The 8951-nt window shown below is 40.6% G+C and overlaps 1 pseudogene; it reads right to left on the reverse strand.

The window, feature by feature from the left end:
• Positions 1-3414: 3414 nt before the first annotated feature.
• On the reverse strand, positions 3415-6423 carry LOC110288338 (uncharacterized; annotated as a pseudogene).
• Positions 6424-8951: the final 2528 nt, after the last annotated feature.

The following is an 8951-nucleotide window of genomic DNA, read 5'->3' on the forward strand; positions in this document are numbered from 1 at the left end:
GAGGGCATCATCCTGAGTGAAGTAACCCAATCAAAAAAGAACCCACATAATATGTACTCACTGATAAGTGGATATTAGCCCAGATACTTAGAATACTCAAGATATAAGATACAATTTTTTAAACACATGAAACTCAAGAAGAACAAATACCAAAATGTGTACACTTTGCCCCTTCTTAGAATTGGGAACAAAACACCCATGGAAGTAGTTACAGAGACACAGTTTATAGCTGAGATGAAAGGATGGACCATCTAGAGACTGCCATATTCAGGGATCCATCCCATAATCAGCTTCCAAATGCTGACACCATTGCATACACTAGCAAGCTTTTGCTGAAAGGATACAGATATAGCTGTCTCTTGTGAAACTATGCCGGGGCTTAGCAAACACGGAAGTGGATGCTCACAGTTAGCTATTGGATGGATCACAGGGCCCCAATGTAGGAGCTAGAGAAAGTACCCAAGGAGCTAAAGGGATCTGCAACCCTATAGGTGGACCAACAATATGAACTAACCAGTACTCCCCAGAGCTTGTGTCTCTAGCTCATTATGTATCAGAAGATGGCCTAGTCAGCCATCTGTGGAAGGAGAGGCCCATTGGTCATGCAAACATTATCTACCTCAGTACAGGGGTATGCCATGGCCAAGAAGTGTGAGTGGGTGGGTGGGGGAGCGTGTGTGGGACTTTTGGGATAGCATTGGAAATGTAAATGAAATAAATACCTAATAAAAATAAAATAAAATAAGGCATAATATCCCATTACAGATGCTTAGAGTCACCATGTGGGTGCTTTGAATTGAACTCAGGACCCCTTGAAGACCAGTCGGTGCTCTTAATTGCTGAGCCATCTCTACACTGCCCTCCACCCCCATGTAATTTTTTTGATACAACTTTCTGTGGAGTAGGGTGGCCTCCATCTTTGTAACTTATGATGACTTTGAACTTCCTATCCACCTCCCTCTATGTCCCGAACAAGTAGCCACCACCTCTGGATTATATGCTGTTGTGAATCAAACCCAGGGCCATGTACTTGCAATATAAGCCCTCTACCAACTGATTCACAACCTAAGCTATTGTCATGCTTTCTGAGGCACAAATTAGCTATTCTCAAATTTTGACTTCACCATTATGTTGGCCTACTTGTTTAAAAAGTCAGTTAGGGAATTGATCCAGCAGCTGAGTACATTTGGTTTTTGCAGAAGACAAGTTGGAGTTTCAGCAACCACTAGGAATTTTACAACTTCTTGTATTTACATGTCTATGTATTTTTCTATGTATAAATCTGTTATTCCACTGACCAATACACCTACCATCAATCTTATGCAGATTTTTGATATTTTATAAATGAAATATTTAAGTGTAATAATTTTATATGTACTGTCAAATAAATAAATTCCCCTTCAGATCACGTTTTCTCTGGTGATTGTAGGTAGGCTTCAGATACTTATGCCTTGAGTGACACATAATGTGTCCTAAACAGAACGTTATTATTGTCTAGTTAACGGATCAGTGATGTACTGATATACCTTAGTGTGGTGGTTCTCAGCCTGTGGGTCATGCTCCCTTTATGGATTGAGTAATCTTTCCATAAGTGTTCCCTAAGGCCATAAGAATACAAAGTTGTGTATATTATGATTTTTTAGGGGTAAAATTAAAGTTATTAAGTATAAATGAAAGTAATTTTGTGGTTGGAGACCACAACATGAAGAACTGTATTAAAGGGTCTCAGCATTAGGAAGGTTGAGACCCACTAGCTCATAATATTCTTCATTTTAATTCTGTTATTAATTTATTGTATACATTGAGAGGACGGCTTATAGCTAGGCTTTACCCACCAATGTCTGATTTTCATTAGCTATCATATGATTCACTTACTGTCCCTGGGAAGCAGTCAACTGCAGGTAAAGTCCAGTGTATACCAGGCAAAAATACAAGACTACCACTATCTCATACTACAACAAAGGCTTCTGCAAGAGGTCATGCCCTTCTGTCTGGGAAAACACGAATGGGCTGAAGTCTGCAGACATTACAAAATCCTATGAAAATGTAATCCGGTCTTTTCTTTTTAATTAGATATTTTATTTCCATTTCAAATGTTACCCCCTTTTCTGGTTTCCCCTATGAAAAGCCCTTATCAACTCAACCCTCCCCCTTCTCACCAACTCACCCACTCCCACTTCCTGGTCCTGACATTACCCTACACTGGGTCATTGAGCTTTTACAGGTCCAAGGGCCTCTCTGCCCATTGATGACCAACCAGGCCATCGTCTGCTACATATACAGCTGGAGCTATGGGTCCCTCCACGTGTACTCTTTAATTGGTGATTTAATCCCTGTGAGCTCTGGGGTTACTGGTTAGTTTATATTTTTGTTCCTTCTATGGGGTTACAAACACCTTCAGCTCCTTGGGTCCTTTCTCTAGCTCTCCCACTGGGTACCCTGTGCTCAGTCCAATGATAGGTTGAGAGTATCCACCTTTGAATTTGTTAAGCATTGGTAGAGTCTCTCAGCAGACAGATATTATCAAGGTCCTGTCAGCAATCACTTGTTGGAATCCACAATAGTATCTGGGTTTGGTGACTGTATATGGGATGGATCCTCAGGTGGGGCAGTATGTAGATGGCCTTTCCTTTACTCTCTGCCCCATACCTTTTTTCTGTATCTTCTTGCATGTGTTACCCATTCTATGAAGGACCAAAATATCCAAATTTTGGTCTTCCTTTTTCTTGAGCTTCATGTGGTGTTTGAATTGTATCTTGAATAATTCTGAGCTTTTGAGCTAATATCCACTTATCAGTGAGTGCATACCATGTGTGTCCTTGTGATTGTGTTACCACACTCAGGATGATATTTTCTCGTTCCATATATTTTCCAAAAAGAGTTCAGGAATTAATTGTTTTTAATAACTAAGTAATACTACATTGTGTAAATGTACCATATTTTCTGTATCCATTCTTATGTTGGGGGACATCTGGGTTCTTTCCAGCTTCTGGTTATTATAAATAAGGCTACTATGTTCATAAACATAGTAGAGCATGTGTCTTTATGACATGGTTGAGCATCTTCTGGTTATATACTCAGGTGTGGTATTGCTCACTCCTCAGGTAGTATTATGTTCAATTTTCTGAGGAACTGACAGACTGATTTCCAGATTGGTTGTACCAGGTTGCAATCACACCAGCAATGGATGGATCCTCCAATTTCTACACAGCTTTACCAGCATTTGTTATCACCTGAGTTTTTTATCTTAGCCATTTTGACTGGTGCGAGGTGGAATCTCAGGTGTGTTTTGGTTTGTATTTCATGATGACTGAGGATGTTGAACATTTCCTTATGTGCTTCTCAAGCACTTGAGTTTCCTCAGTTGAGAATTCTTTTTTTAGCTCTGTATCCCATTTTAAAAGGGATATTTGATTGTCTTGAGTCTAATTTCTTGGGGTCTTGTTTCCACTAGATGGTTTTACTTCATTGTCAAAGATCAAGTGACCATAGCTATGTGGGTTCATTTCTGCATCTTCAGTTCCATTCCATTGATCTACCTCTATGTTTCTATACCAGTACCATGCAGTTTTTATCACAATTGTTTTGTAGTACAGCTTGAGGTCAGGGATGGTGAATCCCCCAGGAGTACTTTTATTGTTGAGAATATTTTTCGAGATCCTGGGTTTTTTAGTTATTCCAAGTGAATTTGCAAACTGCTCTTTCTAAGTCTATGAAGAATTAAGTTGGAATTTAGGTGGGGATTGCACTGAAAGTGTAGATTGCTTTTGGCAAGGTGGCCATTTTTACTTTATTAGTCCTGCCAATTATGAGCATGGGAGATTTTTCAAACTTCTGAAATTTTCTTTGATTCCTTTCTTCAGAGACTTGAAGTTCTTGTCGTACATATCTTTCACTTCCTTGGTTTCAAGCAAACAGACTGCTTCATACCCATTTGTAACTTCTGTTCCAGGAATCCAGTGCATTTTGGGGGGACTCACAGGCATTAGTTATGTACTTAATATTCATATATATGTCCAGTTGAAATACTGACACATGAAACAAACAACAAACAACAAAAACGTATGGGTTGCATTCCTATGTAAGAGCATTAGGTGCTACACAGAGCTGGTCCCCAACAAAAGTAGTGACACATTAGTCATGGAGACTTTACTGTAAATGATCATTTATCCCACAGACTGCAATATTCAGTGAGGGAAAAAAGGGCAACCAATAGAACAAACAACAATAAATATATATGTCTTATTTAAAGTGAGGTCACTCTCTTCCTCCCCCATTCAAAGTCAGTAACATGGAGAATCCAATCCACACTGATGCAGCCAAGAACACAGTTTCATCTTGCTAAGTCCCAGGAAAGCATTAACTTCTTAGGAATGAGATGGCAATAATCCTCATCTTGATTCCATGTTCTTCTTTGATGAATAATTTTCAATGACTGGCTTCCTCACAAAAGCCACTCTTAGAACTTCTTTGCTCAAAGTCACATTCACTTCTAAGTTTCAACAAGCTTGGTCAATGGCTGAAGCTTTCTCTACATTGTCTGCATTCACAAACCTATCTGGGTTGTGTCTCTGTTGTTAATAAGAACAAACATTGTTCAAAGTTTTCCCCAGATTCTGCGGGTTCATGATGCCTGTCTGCACTGTGGTTTCTTCAGTTAAATATGATGGAAGTGTGGGTGAACGATCCACTCATCTGAAGCACTCTTGACTTTTTTTCCAGTGAAAACCCTTTTGACTATATAGGGTAGATGATGGAAATGATTTCCCATGTTCATTGCACTCAAGACATATACTCTATTTAGTGTGGTGCCAGTCCTGCAGCAAAACCCTTTGCCACATTCTTTGCACTCATGATGCTTTGCTGCATAAAATCTCTGATGTAAATGAGGCTGCATCCCACACACACTACACATAAAATCCTTTCCTCTAGTATAAAGTTGTTGGTCATTGATGGGGTGAGTTTTGTTTTTTAACACTTCCCAGATGCACGACATTCAAATTGCCTTTCCCCTATATGAGCTTGGATATGATAAACAAGGCTGCAATTTTCCTTATATGACTTATGCATTTGATATCATGTCTTAGGGTCTCCATTGTTTTGAAAAGAACTTTGAAAACTTTGAAAAGGTAAGTCTTATAAAGGACAACATTTAATTGGGTCTGGCGTACAGTTTCAGATGGTCAGTCCATTATCATTTTGGCAGCAACCATGGCTGCATGCAGGGAGACATGGTTCGGAGGAGCAGAGTTTTTATATCCTGATCTAAAGGCAGTCAGGAAGACACTCTACCACACTGGGAGGAGCTTGAGCACTGAACCTCATAGCCCATCACCACTGTGACACACATTCTCCAACAATGCCACACCTATTCTAAGAAGGCCAGAACATGTAATAGTGTCACTCCCTATGGGCCAAGCATTCAAACACATGAATCTCTGGGGCAAAACCTATTCAAACCACTACAGAATACTTCTACTGGTTTTCTCCAGTATGAACCCAATAATGATATAAAAGGCTGGACCTGTTTATGTATGACTTGCCACATTTAGTGCATGTAAAAGGTGTCTCTCCTGTGTGAACTCACTGATGAGCAACAAGGAAGCAGTTGTGTTTGAAGGTTTTGCCACACTCACTGCACCTGAAAGGCTTGTCTCTGGTGTGAATTTGAAATGCTTAATGAGAAAGGCTTTTTGGCTGAAGGACTTGCCACACTTGCTGTACTGAAAAGGCCTTTCCTGAGTGTGCACTCGCACAAAATAAATGAGGCTGAATTTCTCCTTAAATGCATTGCCATATTCACTGCAACTGTAAGGTTTCTCTGAAGCATGAACTTGAAAATGATGTGTAATGTTGGATCTGGTCATATATGACTTCCCACATTTGGTGCAGGTAAAAGGTGTCTCTCCTGCGTGAACTCACTGGTGAGATATGAGGGAGATATTATGCTTGAAGGCTTTGCCACACCCACCACACCTGAATGGCTTCTCTCCAGTGTGAGTTCTGAAATGATTAAGAAGAAAGGATTTGTGTGTGAAGGACATCCCACACTCATTTCACTGAAAGGCTTTTCTCCAGTGTGTACCATCTGGTGTTGATTGAGGTGTAACATGCTAGTAAAATTTTGCAATAGTAGCTGTATATGCAGTTCTTCTTCTCACTCTGAATGGCCTCTACACTCTCAGTGTTCATGGGGGCATACCCAACATTATAAGTCACTTGATGCTTTAGAAGGCCCGAGGAGGTCTGGAGGATCATCACATTGTTCATGCTTAGCAGGGGTGTCTCAGCACAGCACAGCATGTGCTGTTGTAGGATGCATGAATTGGCACCTTCTGCAGACAGACTCTGCTCAAAGGGTAACATTTCACTCTCCACTTTAATCCAACAACCTGGACACAGAGAAATACTGATGAGTGGCATGTAGACTATCAAGTGACAGACAGAAAGTCAGAGAGACAGCACCTATTACTAATGGTGATCTGAGATTTCTCACAGAACAAGCCAAGATTAAAATAAATAAATAATAAAAATATAACAAGATTAAAATAAATAAATAAAGTAAAAATATAACAAAGGGTGCCTTTTCTTATCAATTGTGAGTTAGATATAGAAGGATCTCTTTGAGTTTGAAGATAGTGTGGTACATAGAGAGACAGAACAGCCATGACTACATAGAGAGACACAGTCTGAGGTAGATGTCGGGGGAAGGGGAGGGGAGAGGAAGAAGGTCAAAGGGAGAGGTGAGAGGAAGGGAGGGAGAGAATGAGCTCACAAGGCCCCCTGTGAGGGGGGCAGCAGAGCGGGAAAGGACAGAGCGGGTGGGAGAGGGGCATACTGAGAGAATAAAATAACTCCATCAAAGATCTGGACACCACCATCACCAACCTTAAACTCTCCCATGCCTGCTGCAGCTTGCATTCCAACTTGAACATTAGTGCACAGGATTTACCCAAGGATTCACAGGTCTCTGCCCACACCCAAATTACCCCCACCCTACCCTTGGAAAACTGACTAGATCGAATCTCTCAACTGTTCAAATCTTCTTGGCCACCACAGTCTCTGTATACAAAAGTCAGGTCCTTAGGTGCACTGAGCCCTTTCCCTCATATAATGCCAGTAAAGGTCACCCCAGGACTCTGTCTCCAAGCACAGGCCTGCCCACAAGCCTTAGGGGGTACAGTCCACCAGATCCTGTGAGTCAGAGGGGATGGCTCTAGTGATTGAGCACACAGATGTCAAAACATTTTTTTTTTGTCCACAGATGTCCTACAGTCAGGGACATGGGATTTTATCCTGTTGGCTCCTGATGCATAACTCAGGGAGGTGGGCGATCACTAGGGACTCACCTGGGGCAGGGCTCCACAAGCAGCCTCCACAATCACCACCTGGCTCCACTGGCCTGCCAGGCCCTGGAGCATTGTAATCCCCCATGGAAGCCTGGATCAGATCACAAGGGTTGTACCAAATCTCAGTTCCACCTCCATGATAGAGGAAAATGCTTCAACTCTCCCATTTTCATGCCATGACCATTACTGATAAAACTAGTTGTCTGTGACTGACAGATCCAAAATGTTTCAAAGAACCTCCTGCACACAAGCCGAAAGTCCCATCATTTTGACTTCACCAAAATGCCTATTTTCTTTGGCTATTCTCAGTGCAATGTCTTCTGTACAATGTACTTCAGACATGATCAAGTGCCAGGAAGTAGACACACCTCCCCAGATGGAGCTGTACACTCAATCTGTTAGGAGGATTGTTGTGATTATAGATGTGCCAATATTTCCTTGAGCTACAAAGGCTGGTCTTGCTGAAACACTCCTAAATTACAGAACTGCTGGCAGAGGCAAGATGGAGTTTGGGATTAGAATCTAGTCTGACACAGTGAGTTCCAGACCAGACAGGAAACCTCTGGGAGAGTTACAGAGTGAACATGACCCTAAGCTGGGCCATGTGAGGAGAGGAGATCTGAAAAAAGAAAGAGGGGCCACCAACCAAGAGGGGCAGCCTTAGTGAAGAGACTAGCATGGCTAAAAGTGGCTGAGTTATATAGATGTCAGAAGAGCTGGTAGGAAGAAAGCCGAGGGGATTACCTGGACTAGAAAGTTTGGGGGGGGGAGTCTGGAGCTAGGTTGGGGAGGCATGGCAGCCAGGTGAGTCCTATATGCAGTAGAGACAGAGGGATGCTGAGAGAAACTGGAGGCCACTGTACAGTTGATATGTTAATGGACACTTTAGTTCAACATTTTTGCCTTGGATTTAAGACCCAACTGGTTTTAGGCCTTTGTGTTAATGATACTTGATAGGTTGTCTTGCAAAGAAAACTCAGGAAATTGCCACAGAGGAAGAAAGAAAGGACGTATTTGAAATCGAGTATTCACTCACCACTGATCTCAAGAATTCAAACTCTTCTCAATTATACACATCAAATATGATGTCATCACCAGTAACCTTTCTATTGTGCATCCCCATGCTAAGAGAAATTTGGAGATGCATAAGGGAATTCATCCCACAAAATCACTTAGGTGTGGCACTGAGGATGTACTACAAGCTTATTTCATTTCATTTTTTGTCTTATGAACAGTATACTTTGCCTAACAGAAGCTTTGCAATTTCCTGAGGTCTCATTTTCAATTATTGATCATACATCACAAGCCAGTGTTGTTCTGTTCAGGAATTTTTCTCCTGGGCCCATATACTGGAGTTTTTTTTCCACGTTCTCCTCTGTAATTTTTAGTTTGTTTTTATAAGTCACTATGTATTATATATATACAAACATGTATTTATATATATATTTTTTACATTATATATTTATATGATATATTTATATTATTTCTATATTATAATTTATATGTTGTATATTATAATTATACATTTATATATTTTATTACTTTATATTAAATATTTATATATTTTATATAAGACCAAAAGTCTTTTAAGTTTATATATAT

The sequence above is a fragment of the Mus caroli genome, unplaced genomic scaffold (genome assembly GCF_978045245.1).
Source record: "Mus caroli unplaced genomic scaffold, Mus_caroli_1 scaffold_8, whole genome shotgun sequence".
Lineage (NCBI taxonomy): Eukaryota > Metazoa > Chordata > Mammalia > Rodentia > Muridae > Mus > Mus caroli.